This window comes from Crocuta crocuta, unplaced genomic scaffold, assembly GCF_008692635.1.
Source record: "Crocuta crocuta isolate KB4526 unplaced genomic scaffold, BGI_CrCroc_1.0 scaffold127, whole genome shotgun sequence".
Taxonomy (NCBI): Eukaryota; Metazoa; Chordata; class Mammalia; order Carnivora; family Hyaenidae; genus Crocuta; species Crocuta crocuta.
The window spans coordinates 13,051,567-13,070,589 of NW_027532008.1; positions in this window are offsets into that span (position 1 = coordinate 13,051,567).

Below are 19,023 nucleotides of genomic sequence, written 5' to 3' on the forward strand. Positions count from 1 at the left end.
CAGAGATAAGGATGAATCAGAGTTATCTGGGGGGAAATGGGAGTTAGATGATTGGTAGGAGGGTGGGATGATGGGGAAAAAGCATCCAGGAAGAAAGGACAGGATGAGTAAGGCACAGAAGGGTTGGAATGAGATATACTGCCGTCTGTGCCCACAGCTCAAGGTGGCTGGGGCTTAAAATACACACGGGGGGAAATGAGCCTGGAGAGAGAAGTCAGGAAGCACTTTGTCAACCGTGATATTTGATGCAGGAAACTGGGGGCTGAGGTTCCAGAAGGGCAAGAGGTGCTCTAGCCAACGGTCATTAGAAAGTAGCGCTACTGCCCCAAGTGTAAACAATTTAGCCATTACCTTTGCTCAAACCCCAAGAAAGCTAGCCGAGCTGACCTCTAAGAAAGCATAAAAGGAAAGAACATTTGTTCCACATTAAACACAATAAACTTCATCTCCCTGAGATGCCAAGTTGTTATTCTGCTAATAGCAAGATCAGATGGTCCATTCCCAAATAAAACATGGTATCACTATGGTTTTCCAGGCACATGCTGTCAAGAGTTTGAGGCAACTCATGGTCTGTGAGATCATGGAAAATTATTGGTCGATTGCCTGCAGCGATGCGCTGGACTCGGCTCTTCCCAAATTGCAATCATTACATGTTCAGGAATTTTGTAAGCCAATAGTTAAGCAAAATTCTATAAACTTGCAGTTCAACGAATTACATTAAAAACAAAGATAATAAATACTCAAAATGCAATACGTCCTCTATGTTCTTAAGGTTATTTATTTTATCTGTGTGGTAGAAATGCTACGCTCCCAACGCCATGCTCAGTAGCTTGAAATCATTCACAGCTGGAGTATTTATACCACAGAAACTGGCAAACGCTACAGGTCAGGCCCTCCCCCTGCACCCCACTCCTTCCACCAAGAACTGAGCGTCAACATTAGCAACACACTATTGACTTCATTGGATGTAAGTAACATGTTGGTAATTCTTCACTGTTCTTGCTTCTTTATCCCGACCGTACACCAGGCATCATGAAAACATGTGTGTACACAACACCATGACACTGCCTACCCCAGTCTCTCCTAGTCATTGGCACATCATTATCCTGGAATATACTCTACTCTCCCACCTTTCTTCCTAAATAAACTCCAGAATGTATCATTCAAATGCCATGTTGCTGGACTTCCAATAATAATTGTACCTCAATTTCCTTGTCTATAGAATGGGAAGATTACATAAGAAAATCTCAAAGGCACTATAAAGAATTAGACACCCTTAGTTTTAATAAACTGCATCCTAAAACACTTCACAGTGTCAACATCGTCAAAATCTTCTTTTATTGAGAACGAGGCAGAGGCCAATTCTCACCTAACCCTGCCATGCAAATACCATGGAACTTTAGCCAAGTTATCAACCATTGTCTGCCTCAGTCTCCACACTGATAAATTAACCATGGTCATTGCCATTATCACTGTCCTCGGCACTGTCTATTGCTTCACCTCTACTTTGAAGTAATGTTATTTTAAAGACAGCTTCAAAGATGATTTAAAGAAGGTTTTTTAAATTTTTTTAACGTTTTATTTACTTCTGAAAGAGAGAGACAGCGTGAGCAGGGGAGGGTCAGAGAGAGAGGGAGACACAAAATCTGAAACAGGCTCAAACGCACGAACTGTGAGATCATGACCTGCACTGAAGTCGGCCGCTTAATCAACTGAGCCACCCAGGCACCCCTTAAAGAAGACTTTTTAAATGAAAAGATCAAAAAGCAGCAAATATACACATGCAATCCTATCTACATGGGTAGCAATGATCTCAGAAATGGGATTTACTTTCAGTACACTAAAATCAACACTAAATCAATTAACAGAAATCCTAAATAATCATTTAGTAGAATGAGTGTTAACTCTTTGAAAGAACCTTCTATATGGAAACGGCACATGCGAGCATTATACATTCAATCAAGCTGAAACTGAGAGGTATACCTGTGAGCCTAAGTATCAAAGGCTGAGGCAAGCAGGCACCTCTGATGTGGCCCCTGGATTAAGTCAACCTCAATTCTGAAGGAAGTTCCATAAGCACCATAGACTGACTGTCCAAAGCAGGACACTTGAAGGAGAGAAATCACACAATTACACTGGAATAAGTATGAACCAAGATGGTGTCAGACAAACCTGGACATCTGGTCTCACACGTCTAACTAACCCCCCTCCCCTCAGTGTTCTGATCTGAAACCAAACACTCGCCCTCAACCTAGGATAAAGCATTACTAGTTCAAATAGGAAAATTTACCACCTGAAAAAAAGGCAATTCCCTCACTGACACAACCCAACTAGAAAAGGCATGAACGGTCTGTCAGTATGGTGATATCACCCACAGGCCCAGGGCAGAGACTCTGTAGCTGGTCTATAGCACCGATAAATAAAACGAGTATTTTACTCTTATGTAGAGATGAATCCAGATTTGTGCGGTATGAAACATATGTAATTTGGGGGCCTTTTTCAAAGAAAAAGAATTCAAAGTTACAAATTAAAAATGAAGTAGAAGGTAAGTATTTGTTCAGAATGAACAAAGAAATCATAACAATTTTAAAACCATTTTCAAAACTGGCAAATGACACAATGCCACAAAATCCAGAAAAATCTGGGAAAACAACATGATAATACTATTATCAATTAACTTTCTCATATATCTCCATAGTCCTTCTTTTCCTACATATTTAGACTACATTCTCCTTGGTCGACTCCACGTTTGATAGTGATTTTATAGTATTTTCTATCAAGAATATAAGACAGAAAAATAAAACAATTTGTCCTGCAGAATGGCTCGCCAAAAAACTGGGATCTGGACACCTGGGTGGCTCAGTCGGTTAAGCGTCTGACTTCGACTTAGATCATGACCTCACAGTTCATGGGTTCAGGCCCCGCGTCAGGCTCTGTGCTGACTGCCAGCTCAGAGCCTGGAGTCTATTTCAGATTCTGTGTCTCCCTCTCTCTCTGACCCTCCCCTGCTCACTCTGTCTCTCTCTCTCTCTTTCAGAAATAAATAAAACATTTAAAAAAATTTTTTTAATTGGGATCTGCAGATTAAGGATGGCTGCCAATTCTCATCACTCCTCCCACTGAGAGATGGACTCTATTTTTCCCTCCCTTGAATCTTGAATGCAGCAAAAATAACACTGTGTGCTTTCCCCATCCAGGCCTAAGGGCAGCCCCTGCTTCCTTCCTCTAGGACTTTCCTCTTGGAACCCACTCACCACGTCATGACAAAGCTCAAGTAGCCACTTGAAGAGGTCAACAGGGGAGGGACCCAACGGCCCCGGCCAACAGCCTAAGCTGAGCTGCCAGCACCGATATCAGTTAAGTGAGACCATTTGGGACCTCACAGCCATCTCAATATCCCAGCTGCAATCCTGCAAAGTAGAATAACCATCTTGGCAGACCATAGCACCATAAGAAATAATAAGTAGTGTTTTAAGTCACCAAATATTTGAGTGGTTTATTATTCAGCAACAATTGTTATAAAGAAACATTGAAAGAGTTGAAAACACTCATATGTCCACCCCTTCATTTCTATCATTAACATTCTATTATACTTGCTTTCTCATATTATCTATCCATGTGTCCCTCCATCTCATTCTTATACATTTCAAAGTTGTTGACATCACTATACTTTACTCCAAGCTCTTCTGTGTGCATACCATTGACTTAAGATTTTTTTCCTTGGAGGTAAAATTTACATAAAACATAATCAACAAATCTTAAGTATACCATTCTGAGTTTTGACAAATGCCCACACCTGTGAAATGCAAACGTCGAACAAGATACAGAACATTACCATCGCTCAGAAAGTTCCCTCATGCCGCTTCCTAGTCAATCCCGTGCTGCTCTCCTCCTCCACAGGGAGCCATTTTTCTTTGTTTCTACTCTAGATTAGCTTTACCCATCCAGAAGTTAACAAACAGCAAATTACACAATATAGTCTCTTTTGTATCTGGCTTTTTTCACTCAGCATAATGTTTATGAGATTCATTCATGATGCTGCCTGTGTCAGGAGTATGTTTCTTCTTATTACTGAAGAGCATTCTTTTGAATAAATATACCACAATTTGTTTATACATTCTCTTCTTGATGGACACCTGGGCTTTTTCCAATTTGTGACTCTTAGGAAGAAAGCTGCTATGAACAATCTTGGGCAAGTCTCTCTGTGGACATATGTTTTCACTTCTCTTGGGTAGATACCTAAGGGTGGAATCACTGGGTCAAAGAGTAGATGTATGCTTAGTTTTATAAGGAACTTCCATGCCTATTTTCTGAAGTGAACTTTGCTTTTTGTTACGGATGGTTTATAAAGCGCCTTTCAGCTTCACATCTCATTTCTAGCGATGCCCCATCTGTAACACCCTGTCCGCAGTTTCTCACTCAGTGTATTTTGTTGGCCAGGCAAAGGCTTCAGATGATTCTAGCCATTTATCTGCCTAGGCATGTCCTGCTGATGGTCATAGCAGCTAGTCCAGCTACTCGGTCTTCTCTGAGGATGGGGGACAACGTGGCCATGAAGCCTGGGTCAACCATACTACCCTCCAATACGCCTTGGAATCAAAGATGAGTCTAAATGCTTGATAAGCTCACTGGGGGGCCTGTGGTCACTAGGTGACTTAAAATTTTATTTCTTTGCTAGTATTCTCTCTCCTCCCTCCACTCCCCCATCATCTTCCCGACTAGCATATAACCTCCTCTGAGAGCGGAATCCTGCTTCTCCCATTCACTGCTTTCTCGCCATCACTTAAAATAGTGCCCAGAATTAAGTAGAAACTGAACACACATATGAATGAATGAAGAAATGAACGGCCAGCCGCATTTCCACTTTGTAACCCAACCCTGAAGAATTTACTTCTCTACTGGCCTACGGCAAGTTAGACTAATGCCTGAGGCCCTTCCGTGGTCAGTACTTTGCACCTCTGGCAAGGCAGTCACTCAGTCTATGTGACCCTTCTTTCTTTAATTCCACTTGAGGAGAACCCTTTTCACCTGCTTCAGCTCTGTCACCCCATGGTACCCAGAAATGTGTTTTGGACATAGCAGGTGATCGAGACATGTCAACTTGGTCTCTGCTTAGCACATACACCAAGGGGACCCCCAGACTGCGGAGTTGCCTGAATTGCTGAGGTCATCGGCAAAATGTCTTCATACGTGTATTCTTTAGGGTGAGGAATTTAACACATTCTCAAAGAAACTCATGACCTAAAACATGTTAAGAATCACTGAGGTAGATTTTAACCTAAGCCACCTTTGCTTCCCTGCTCACCAAGTTCATGCCAGGCTTTGTGATAGTCATCGTGGATATGCATAGTATTTCAGTTATATCACAATCATTTAACAAAATCCCCATTGTTGAAAAGCTAGACTCCGTCCAATTCTTCACTGTTATAAACAACACTGAGATGAACATTCTATCCTTGTAAAGTTATCTTCATCCACTTTTTCCATTCTTTTCTTAAAAAGAGACTCTGAAAAATGGAATTATTAGGTCAAAAATATAAATGTACTTGGTTGGTTGCGTGACTCAGTCAGCTGAGTGTCTGACTGTTGATTTCTGTTCAGGTCATGATCTCATGGTCATGGGATCGAGCCCTGTGTCAGGCTCCATGCCCAGTGTAGAGCCTGCTTAGGATTCTCTCTTTCTCTCTCCCTCTGCCCCTCCCCTGCTCATGTGCACACACACTCTCTCTCAAAAAAAACAAACAAAAAGAAAGGAAGAAAAATAACAAATATGAATGTACTGATGCTCGAGCTGCTTTCTGGGGAGCTGTTTGAATTTCCACTTCCATGCACAACTATGAGAGAAACACTGCCCTTTCTGTTGGTAATTCCAGTAAAGAACAAACCATTTCCCACTTCCTTGAGGCCTCTGGGACTACCTGATCAATAACCCAAAGAAGGGCAACCCAAGACAAGTCATTAATATGACCACTTCCAAAACGTACTGATGTTGGTCCAAGCTTGACCTTGAATTTCCTTCTCCTTGCCACTCGCACCTTCCACCCTTATGACTCAACCCATGCACTATGTTAGGTTTTGAAAAGGAAAGAGGAGATCCAAAAATGACCATGTGTTACTTCTGAAATATAAGTGAAGAGGCATGAGTTTTGCAAGGGCAGAGAAAAAAGACGAATGAGTATGATACGATGTCAAAAGAAGAAAAGGAGGTACCCATGAGAAGGGCATTCTGAGGCAGCCTTCCCTCTGAGGGGTAGAAACTGGTCCACGGTCCACCTGAGCAGATCTCACAGCTCTCCCTCCTACCAGGAGACAGCCCTGGCCCGACTGGCGTGCCTTCCGGGCTCGTGTTTTCACCCAGTTACAACTGCGGTCAATCAGTTGCTAACGATTCCTCCACTTACCCTCCAAGGCATGGAAATCAACACTGAAGTGGGAGCGTATCAAATAGGGTCACAGCCCTCTACCTGTGTGTGTGACATTGGCCAAGCTGCTGTCTCCCTCCAGGTCAATCTTCTGGCTTGCAAAATAAGAAGGTCCTACCCAATGTTTCCAACAGGGATATTTGAATCAGCAATAATTACTACATAGTCACAACTGTTGACATATCAGTGTCTCTAAAAATACCCACAGCTAGGGGTGCCTGGGTGGCTCAGTTGGTTAGGCACCTGACTTCAGCTCAGGTCATAACCTCATGGTTCGTGAGTTCAAGCCCCGTGTCAGGCTCTGTGCTGACAGCTCAGAACCTGGAGCCTGCTTCCGATTCTTTGTCTCCCTCTCTCTTTGCCTCTCCTCCACTCAAGCTCTGTCTGTCTCTCTGTCTCTTTTTCTCACTCGCTCAAAAATAAATATTAATAAAATGTTTTTAATAAACTAAGAAAAATAAGGGCACCTGGGTGGCTCAGTCGGTTGAGCATCTGACTTTGGCTCAGGTCACGACCTAAGTTCGAGCCTCACGTAAGGCTCTGTGCTGATGGCTTTGGAGCCTGGAACCTGTTTCAGATTCTGTGTCTCCCTCTCTCTCTCTGCCCCTCCCCCACTCACGATCTCTGCCTCAGATATAAATAAACATCAAAAAAAAAATTTTTAAGTAAAAAAACAAAAACACCCTCAGTTATTTCATACTTTCATGGGGACCCCTGTGGACTATGGGGCTAGCAGAGGAGACTCTTAATTGCCCTGACCTTTCTTCCCTGCAGTGGAGGGGAAAGTTCTCATGTGAGCCCATAAACGAGATCTTGTGCTTTGTCAAAGGCCCAAGTTCACTCTGCCTCTTAACAGGATCCCTCTCATCACTGTTTTGCATGGCCTGCTTGGTACAACTTGGCACTTCACAGAGCTCCATAATTGCAGGAATCTATAGAATGTTCATTTGGCAGCAAATCCTTCGACATTCTTCCCATTAGGAGGTAGGGATCTGTGTGCCTCCCCTTGAACCTGGGCAAGCTTGTTTCTGCTCTGACCAGTAAAGGACAGCTAAAATGACATTGCGGGACTTCCAAGGCCAGTCACTATCTCTTAACCTCTTTCATCCATTATTGCCTTCCTAAAAAGCCTTTCAGCTATTTTTTCCCTAATCACTTCCCTACTTCCATAAGATTTTAATTGTACATATATATTTCTTATACTGTATGTATGTCTATTTTTTTACTTTTTTTAACATTTATTCATTTTTGAGAGACACACAGAGAGAGAGCATGAGAGGTGAGGGGCAAAGAGAGAGAGAGGGAGACACAGAATCTGAAGCAGGCTTCAGGCTCTGAGCTGTCAGCACAGAGCCCAACGCGGGGCTCTAACCCACGTACCTGACCGTGAGATCATGACCTGAGCCGAAGTCGGACACTTAACCAACTGAGCCACCCAGGCACCCCTGTATGTCTATTTTTCTACATAAAAAGAGTAATATTTTTTCACACTTCCCCATAGACCAACATTTGTCCCCAGAGGACAGTATCACCTCTGTTTAAATGCACAGGTTAAGTCATAAAAGGCCACGCAGCTCCCCCTCAGGTCTCTTGAAACTTGCCTTGGAGCCTGTAGGTGCTGTGTATGAAGTCTGACTACCTAGAGGAAGCCATGCTGGAAGACAAGGTGGAAAAACAGTATAGACAGGAAATGCCCAATGAGTCCACCTATGTCAGCCACCAGACATATGGGTCTTCCTGGCCCACGTGATGAAGACGCCTGCAAGAGAATGCCAGCTCCAGCTGCCATCTGACTACAGTCACATAAGATATCCCAAGCCAGACTCCCCGAGCCTAGCCAACCCCCAGAACCAGAGAGGTCATATCAAATAAATTATTATTGTTGTTTAAGCCACTATGCTCTGAGATGCTTTGTTCTTCAACGGTGAGTCACCAGAGCACTTAGAGCGTTCCCAAAGTTACCTTAAGAGCTCAATATTAATTTGTTTTGTCTTCACAACACCCTACGAGGTAAGTATATACATTTCACAGATGGATTCAATTCTGGCAACTCATCCAAGAAGAAGCAGAGGGCTGGGCACCTGGGTGGTTCAGTCAGTTAGGTGTTTGACTTTTGATTTCAGCTCAGGTCATGATCTCTTGGTTTGTGAGTTCAAGCCCCACGTGGGGGTCTATACTGATGGTGTGCAGCCTGCTTGGGATGTGCGCGCGCTCTCTCTCGCTCTCTCTCTCCCCCCCCCCCATGCTCTCACTCTCAAAATAAATAAATGAGGAGGAGGAGGAGAACAAGGAGGAGGAGGAGAAGAAAAAGAAAGAAGAAGAAAGAACTGGAAGGCTACACCTTGCTTAGGAACCACTGCTCTACGCTTTCTTCCAGCCATTACCTTCTTTGGTTCTTCCACATACCATGATACCTGTTTATATGTTACTATATTCAATAAGCATTTATTCATCATGATATTCTGGGCACTGTGCTAAGCATTCAGGCCACAGAGATGAAAATCATAGCTCCTATGTTCAAGGAACTTGCAGTCTAACAGAGGGACTAAGATATCAATTGGTATGATGAGAGTTACGTATAAGCACAGAATGCTAAAGATCACAAAGGTGGGGACCCAATCCAGAATGGGGGTCGGAAAGAGGGTGGGGACAGGGAAACCTTCTTGAAAAAAAAAATGTGACCTCTGACTTGAGTTTTCCAAGGGGAGAAAAGGATTTACTCAAGAGAAAAGACAGGAGGTGGCTATTCCAGCAGAACAATAGCTGTGTAAAGTCAAGAGAGAGTCAAGTACATTCAGGGAACTGCCAAATATTTTCAGAAATTCGGGCATGTGTGAGGGGAGAAGATGATGCAAGTTGAGTAACTCATCTGGTTTTCTGGAGACTTTCTAGAATTTAAAATGGAAAGCCTCACATTCTGTGAAATCCCTCAGCTGGTCACCACAGGCAGGCCAAAAGAGAGCACAGAATGTGGGAGATGGAACAGAGATTGGGGAGTGGCAGCTGGGAGGAAGTGAGCCTTGCAAGCCATGCTAAGGCGGCTTTGACGTTATCCCCAAGGATAAATAGGAGACAATAAAGAAACATAAGCAGGTCCAAAGATTTGATTACTTAACAGAGAATCGGGGTTGAGCCAGAACTGAACCTGTGCTCTGAACTATTCCGTGCCGTGAACACAGTTGTCTCTTCACTTCCCCACTGGTGTCCAGGGAACATTTTTAAACATCATGAGATGTCTGCAGACACAGAATTAGACGCCTACCTGCACTCCCTGGCTGACAGAGCCCAGAATCCTGCAGAAGAAACCATGACTCTGACCCCCAACTTCCCTACTGCACACTGCCACATCTCTAACCTTCAAAAAAGAAAATCAGGACAACTCAGCAAAGACCTTCCTTGACCCCTTATTCCTCTTCTGTCACCGTCCTATTTCTCTGTTGTCCTGATGATAGTGAATTCCTGCTGTCTCCAAATCCTCACCTCCCATTCGCTTCTCAACTTCTGAGAATCAATCTTTTACCTTCAAATTGGCCTGTTATACTAAAAATGCTCATTCCAAAGTCACCTCAAAGTTCCATATTGTCACACCCAGTGAGTGATTCTCCCCCACTTGACACAGGTGATGACTCCTTCCTTTTTAAATTTTCTCCACAAAATTTAATAGTTGTCTGTGTAGACATCTTATGTAGCTTTGCTAGATTTATTCCTAACAACTGAATACTGTATGCTACTTTAAATTATAGTTTAAAGGCATTTTTAGGTTTTATTTTTGTTTGTTTTACTGTGAAGAACTACAATTAATTTTTACATATTTAGTTGTATGCAGCAACCTGGCTAAATTCACCTTTTTTTGGTGCAAAATAAAGTGGTTTTATTAAAGCATGGGGATAGGACCATGGGCAGAAAGAGCTGCACTGGGGTTGTGAGGAAGAGTGATTAATTACATACTTTCTTTTTGTTGTTTAGTTGGTTGGTTTCAGGAGTAGAATTTAGAGAATCATCACTTACATATAACACCTAGTGCTCATCTCAACAAGTGCCCTCCTTAATGCCCATCACCCACTTAGCCCATCCACCTACCTCCTCTTCAGCAACCCTCAGTTTGTTCTCTGTATTTAAGAGTCTCTTATGATTTGTCTCCCTGTTTTTATTTTATTTTTTTCCCTTCCCCTATGTTCATCTGTTTTATTTCTTAAAATCCACATGAATGAAATTATGTGATATTTGCCTTTCTCTGCCTGACTTATTTCACTTAGCATAATAAACTCTACCTCCATCCATGTTGTTGCAAATGGCAAGATCTCACTCTTTTTGATCTCCAAGCAACATTCCATTGTGTATATATATATACCATATCTTCTTTCTTTATTCATCAGTTGATGAACATTTGGGTTTTTCCATAATTTGGCTATTGCTGATACAGCTGCTATAAACACTGGGGTGCATGTGCCCCCTTCAAGTCAGCATTTTTGTATCCTCCGGATAAATACCTAGTAGTGCAATTGCTGGGTCATACGGGAGTTCTATTTTTAATTTTTTGAGGAACCTCCATACTGTTCTCCAGAGTGACTGCACCAGTTTGTATTCCCACCAACAGTACAAAAGGATCCTCCCTTCCCCACATCCTGGCCAATGACCTCTGTTGTTTCCTGAGTTGTTCATTTCAGCCATTCTGATAGGTCTGAAGTGCTATCTCATTGTGCTTTTGATTTGTATTTCCCTGATGATGAGTGATATTGAGCATCATTTTATGTGTCTGGTAGCCATCTGGATGTCTTCTTTGGAAAAGTGTCTATTCACATCTTCTGCCCTTTACTGGATGATTTGTTTTTTGGGTGTTGAGTTTCGTAAGTTCTTTATAGATTTTGGATACTAACCCTTTATCCAATATGTCATTTGCAAATATTTCCTCCCATTCTGTCAGTTGCCTTTTAGTTTTGTTGATTGTTTCCTTTAATGTGCAGAAGCTTTTTATCTTGATGAGGTCCCAATAGTTCATTTTTGCTTTTGTTTCCCTTGTTTGCAGTGACATGTCAAGTAAGAGTTGCTACAGTCAAGGTCAAAGAGGTTGCTGCCTGTTTTCTCATCTAGGATTTTGATGGTTTCCTGTCTTACATTTAGGTCTTTCATCCATTTTAAATTTATTTTTGTGTATGGTGTAAGAAAGTGGTTCAGTTTCATTCCTCTGCATGTTACCATCTAGTTTTCCCAGCACCATTTGCTGAAGAAACTATCTTTTTCCCATTGGATAGTCTTTCCTGCTTTGTTGAAGATTGGATGACCATACATTTGTGGGTCCATTTCCAGGTTCTCTATTCTGTTCCATTGATCTATGTGTTTTTGTGCCAGTACCATACTGTCTTGATGATTACAGATTTGTAATACAGCTTGAAGTCTGGAATTGTAACACCTCTAGCTTTGGTTTTCTTTTTCAACATTACATTGGTTATTCAGAGTCTTTCTGGTTCCACTTATTAATTCTAATAGAATACCTCTAGATTCTTTTGGATTATCTGATTATACAATTATGTTTATAAATTACTTCTGCATTGCTAAAACTCAGTCCAATGTTGAATAAAAGTGGTGATGGTAGATTTGTTTTATTCCTGCCCTCAAAGAGAATACTTTCAATAACCCACCAATAAGTCAAATTCTTGCTATTGGTTTTTTGTAGATGCTCATTATCAGATTATGAGAACTAGTTCTAGTTTACTGAGAGTTTCATTATGATTGGATGTTGAATTTTCTGCATCTATTGAAATGGTGTTATAATTTTTTAATGTTTTTTGTTTTATATTTTAAGTTTATTTTGAAAGAGAAAGAAAGAGAGAGAGAGGGTGTGTGTGTGTCTTTTGCATTTAGCTTTTCAATGTCTTTGCCTTTAAGGCATATTTCTTATAAGCAATATATAGTTAGCATCTTTTAAAAATCTAGTCTGATTATATTTGTTTTAATGGGAATATTTAGTCTCTTTACATTTTGTGTAATCCTTGATATACTGGAATTGAATCTATTTTTTCACTATTTTTTTATATTTGTCTTCTCTGTTTACTGTTCTATTTTTATTATGGTTTCTTTTCTTCTTCTGAACTACTCAAATATTACTTATTATTTTACTTTCCTCCTCCCATCAGATTCTCATTTATATAATATTTTGTATTGTTTTAGTGGTTACCATAGAGATTACAACATGCATGCTTGCCTTATTAAAATCTACCCATATTAGGATATTACCATGGCTTGGACAATGCCAAGATCTTCTAACACTTAAACTCTATTTGCCTATCTTTTGTCTTTTGTGGCTACTTCTCCATGTATTTTAATTCTATTTATATTTTAAACACCACAAGGTATTACTACTATTATTGAATTTGACAGATTTCATTTGGATTTACCATAAATAAACCCTTTCTGGTTCTTCCTAGATAATGATCTTCCATCCAAAAGAACTTTCCTTTTGCCTTAAATATTCTTTTTAGTGCAGTTGAGTTCTTGTTTTCTGAAATTGTTTTATTTTATCTTAATTTCTTAAAGATTTTTTTTTTTTTGCCTGATATAGGGATGGAGGTTGGCATTTATTTCTTTCAGTAATTTAAAGATGTCATTCCATTATCATCAAATGCCTATCATTTCTGCTTAGGAATTGGCTATTGGTCTCATTACTGCTTCTTTAAAGTAATGTATCTTTTTTCTCTTGATGCCCTTAAGATTTCCTCTGTATTTTGTTGTGAATATTCTCTATTATGATGTTCCCAGAGTGGTTTTAGTTCCATTTATCTTGAGGGTTTTTTTTTTATGTTTTATTTATTTCTGAGAGAGAGAGAGAGAGAGAGAGAGAGAGAGAGAGAGAGCACGCGAGCATGAGCAGGGGAGAATCAGAGAGAGAGAGAGATACAGAATCTGAAACAGGCTCCAGGCTCTGAGCTAGCTGTCAGCACAGAGCCTGATGCGGGGCCTGAACCCACAAACCGTGATCATGACCTGAGCTGAAGTTGGACGCTCAACCGAGCCACCCAGGTGCCCCAATTTATCTTGAGTTTTGTAGGGTTTCTTAAGTTGGGGCCTTGATGCTTTTGAGGAGTATAAAACTTTTTCAGTCAGTATTTTCTTCAAATATTGCTCTGCTCTATATATTTTATTCTCTATTACTGTGATTGTATTTACACATATGTTTGACCTTTTCAGCATGTCCCACAACCTTTAAACTCTTTCTAGCACTTGCACTTCACTCTAGACATTTTCTACTCACCTACCTTTCAGTTTACTAATCCTCTTTCCTACTGTGTCTAATCTACTGTTAAATTTACGTACTGAATTCTTAACTTCAGTTCTTTTATTCTTAAGGTACAGCATTTCCATGTACTTTTTAAAATATAGCGTACTTCTTTGGTAAAATTCTTCATATTTTCTTCTGTTTTCTTGAACAAATGAACCATACTTATGTGAAAGTCTGTGTCTGAAAACTCCATATTTGGATCACCCATAGATCTGTTTTTCTTGTGATATTCAATCATTTGATCCTGTTTCCTATCATGTGCAGTAATTCATTTAACTGCCAGTTCACTGCTAAAACTTCTGTTTACCTCTTTAATCTCTTAGCAATTGCTTTGCACTTGTTTGTTTTCTGAGTTTTGTCCCACACATGCACAACTTAGGAATTTGACAGTTTCATTACTGTAATTGTATTCAAAATTGTAATTATTCAAAATTGTAATACACTTTTGAGCTCCTTTTTTTTTTTTTTTTTTCTGTGATCTCCTCCTTTCTAGGACACTGTCTCTTCAGATCCCAACTGTCTTGGCACAAGAAAAAAATCTAACTCCTTTTTCCTCATGCTATCAAAACTGGCATAACTCCAGGTCATCTCTTTCTGCTCAACTTCTATTCCCGTCTGCTGTGAATCAGTAGATACATGAAGAGAAAAAACAGAGATAAATGCAAGACTCATCTGAATGAGATTTCTTCTCTCTGGGCTTTGGTCTCTGAAGTCCTGGTTACCTGGATTGCTTTCTGATATCTTTAGAAGGTTTTTTTTTCCTTTTTACTTTTCTTTTTGGTGCCTTGATTTTATCATTGTTTTCAGAGGGAGGGGAGGACTAATCTATCCATGCTACTCCAATGGAATCAGAAGTTCTGCATTACTTCTTTAAAACTTCAGAACAATCCTGTGCAATAATTATCCTCATTTTATAGATGAGAAACAGAGGCGTAGGAACCTTAATTATTTTCACAACGAAAAATAAACAAACATCGAAATAGGAATTCTGAGTTGTGTTTCAAGTCCGATGTTCTTTCCAATCTACCATTGATACCTCACCCCCATCTCTCTTTGGATAACATCCAGAACAAAGAAACTCAGCTGAAAACCAAGGATAAAGGACAATTTTTCTGTATGGTAAGATCCCCTCCTCTTTCCACCTCCTCTCTGATCCTTACCAACAATAGACAGCCAACCTATATTTCTGAAGTGGGAAACTGCTGAATAATTCATAAGACAGGAGGGCTCCTGGCTCAACTCAACCTTGAATGAATTGTCTTTGTGGCCCTACTGAGATGAAGAAAAATATTTTCCTTGTGCAATAAATGTGGTTCAAAGAGAGGATTCATTAAGGAAGATGCAATTTAAACACATACATTTTTCTGACTACTACCACACTTTTAACGGAAGGTAACGCTTAATAGAGTAGAGATGCTTTAATCTCTCTGCACACTGACTTCCTAAATTTAAAAAACACACAACATTGCCACTAACATTTTAAGGAAGATAGGTGGATGCATCCATACACACTTCATTTTAAGTGTCTGTCCTTAAAAAGGCATCTGTTATTGACTGTAATAGTGTGAGTCATAACAAAGGCATTTATATTCATGTAGATATAATCTACACTTCCACAGGTGTCCAAGTGTAATGTACAATTGCCTAATGAACCCTTAAAATAAAATGCTGCCAATGAGAACTGAGTTTGCCTCTCCTATAAAGAAAATGAAACGCCATCAGCCTGGCAAATAGGAACTTCGGCATCCGAGATATTTTTAATGTGATAGCTTTCCTACTACAATTTCTGCAGGGAATAATATATAGGAAAATAATGTTTCTCCTTTGTGATTACATTACCATATGGAGTAATTTGTCTTGACGGGGAGGTCATTTCATCTGATGAGTTCTTGAACAGTGAAATGGAAGCTTGGTTCCATGACAGCAAAGGACAGATTGACTTATTAAAACAGTTACATTATGGATTTTTATTAGTCTATTTCATGTTGCTCCCTTATAGGATCAAAAGCATGAAGGCGTTTGGTAAGTCCATCAGGAAATATTAGGGACAAAAATTAGATGGGATGGTCATTATTACAAATGGGAAAATCATCTGGAAACTAAGATTCTAGAGGCCAACTCTAAGAAGTCTCACAAAGATATAATTTGGAGAACAGAACAGATGGGATGTGAGTATTAACGCAGGAATCAGCCTCATAAGAGCAACAGCCAAAGTTTTAGAAAAAATCACTCACGCATCTGAATTCAGGGCAGGTTGCAATGGACTGAACATAATTAATTGTCCTAGACATCTAAACCCAGAGGAAAAGTGACCCAAATCTAGGAGACACTTCCCAAGTACTCTAAGAAATGTTGCTTTAATTTTTCATCAAAATGCCTTGCAAAATCTGGGCTTATTGTGACTGTGCTCATACTTATCCTCTTATCCTCTTTGATTTATTTTCACTCAGCAAGTCTTGGCTGAACCCTTTGTTGTGCTAGGACCACAAAATGTTTGGACATGATTTCATGGTCTGGTCCCTATGTATTCATATGTACTGACATATGAATCAATACTAACTATCTGATGGTGTGGGTGTGGTAAGGCCTATTTTTTAAAAAATGAATGAGGGGTATGTGGGTGGCTCAGTCTGATAAGCGTCTGACCTTGGCTCAGATCATGATCTGACCGTTTGTGAGTTCAAGCCCCACATCGAGCTCTGTACTGACAGCTCAGAGCCTGGAGCCTGCTTTGGATTCTTTGTCTCCCTCTCTCTCTGCCTCTTTCCTCCTCCTTCTCTGACTTAAAAAAATAAATGAATATAAAAACATAAAAACAAAAAGGAATGATCATTCACTTATTCTTTCATCTCTATTTAATGAGCACCCACTATCCGTCAAGCTCTGTACTCAGCTCTGGGGACACAAGAGTGTCCTTGGGTAGCTATAATTTTAGCAGGAGAGACATAGGAACAACATGAGCAAAGCCAATGTTATGGTTCAGGCTTCAAGGAAGTACTCGAAGTGTCCACGTGCAGCTCTTTTCCCCAGGACATTGTCCTAAATCCCAGAGGAAAGACTGGACCCTCACTCCAGTGATATCTCAAGCTCCTTCTGACTCAAAGTGCTCTTAGAACAAAGAGACCTTTTTCATGTGCTTGGTCCGGGCAGTGATGAAGTGACCCTGGGTTCTGAACAGTGATCTTGACAGGCGACACAATCAATCACCCCAGCATCTACCACCTGCCTTTCTGAGAAAGTGGCCAAGTTCATCAGAACACACATGGACGGAGACAGGAAACTATCAACACCCTAGAGGAGAAAGCAGGAAACAACCTCCTTGACCTCCACCGCAGCACCTTCTTACTTGACACATCCCCAAAAGCANCTGACTCAACCTCTCTCCTGACTGATCTATCCTCTACCCTCTATGATCTATCTTCCTGTTGCTTCCCACTGTCAAATCTATAAAGACAGAGCCCCTGTTTTCCTTAGTACTATATTCCTCAAAGTTAGCCCAGTGCCTAGAATATAGAACATATTCAATAAATCTGTGTCAAATAAAGGACTATAACAACGACCACACAGTAAGGTAAGAAACATGTCAAGAGCTGGTGTGTTCATTTTCTATAGCTGCCGTAACCGATTACCACAAACTGCGTGGCTTAAAACAATGGGAATCTATTCACTCAAAGGTCAGGAGGCCAGAAGTCCCGAATCTGGCAGGAACTTACTCCCTCTAGAATTTTACAGGCAGATCTGTCCCTTGCCCCTTAAGCTTCTGGTGCTCCAGGAGTCCCTTGACTTGTAGCTGTATCTCTCCAATCTCTGCGTCGATGGTCACGCTGCCCTCTCCTCCTCCGGCAAATCTCCCCTGTGTGTCTCTTGTAAGGACACTTACTGGATTTAAGGGCCACGCAGATGATCCAGGAGGATATCTACATCTCAAGATCCTTAACTTAATTACATCTTCAAAGATTCTTTTTCCAAATAAACTCACAGTCCCAGGTCCCAGGAATTAGATGTAGACATCATTCAACACTCCAGAGCCGGCCTCTGTGAACGGGAGTTGTAAACAGTTCCCTGCACGGATATAAAACTCTCCCTAAATGATAAAAGGGGTTCGCTGTGCCTACACTGTTTGTACAAACGATACGGCTTATTCTGAATACCTACACTCCTTCTGGGGATCTAGAATTTTGGCACATGCTAATACCTATGTAACCATCCCCCACTAAGACCCCGGGCTCCCAGTAAGACCCTGGACACTGAGTCTCTGATGGGCTTCCCTGCTAGAAAACATTTCTCACACACTGTCACAACTCAGTGCCAGAGGAGTTAAGCACATCCTGTGTGACTCCGCTGGGAGGGCTCTTAGAACCTTGCGTCTGGTTTCCCCCAGACTTTGCCCCATGCACCTTCTCCCTTTAGAGCCTCTTACTAAGTCACAGCCATGAATACACCCCCATGCTCAGTTGGGGGAGTCATCCTACTGGATCATCAAACCTGGAAGTGGTCTTGGGGGACGCCCGACACGGGGCATGTAGGCCATCGGGGAAGGCTTCCTTAAAAGGCAGTATTTGAGCTGAGAGCTGGGATGATCGCACAGCTCATTAGCGGTAGGGCTGGTACTAAAGCTCAGTTTCCTCATCTGTAAAACGTGGCCATGTACGTCCAAGTTGACCGGAAACCCACAGTGCGCTCCAACCGAGTTACAGGAGGAGAGTTTAACAGAGAGATTGCACACCAGGCCGTGGTCAGGATTTAAACAACAAAGAAGAAGGCGGTCCCCCTGGGAAAACGGAATCACTCAGAGGCCTGAAAGGCGAGGCCAGACTGATCACTGGGATCCAGAAAAGGGCAGTGCAGACGGGACGGCGGCCACACGGCCTGGTAAGAAGGGAGCCAGGTCAACAAACACTCGCGCCTCACTCTCCTCTGACCCCCGCCAGCGTCTCCACCGACCAGACCCGGATGGAAGCCTAAGGGCAAGGAAGTCATTCCATGCGCTCGGCCTCCTAGAGCATAAAGCAGGGTGAGGAAGGGTGGGCGGGAGACGTAGAGGGCTAAATGGAAAATATGCCACGGCGGCAATAAAGGTCCTTACCTGCACGGGGCTGGTATAAAAACTAGGTTAGGCGGTACGTGTAAAGAGAGAACTTAGCACGTTGTACGGGATGATGCCAAAGCTGCGTCGCTCTTTTACAGATGCCCATGATGAAGATGAAAGAGAGGGAGAAGAGGAGAAGGAGAGGGGATGGTGAGGAGGTGGGGAGGGAGGAAAAGGAAGAAAGAAGCTCCTGGAAAGCAAGAATTTCTTTATTGCTGTTATACCTGCAGCATCTA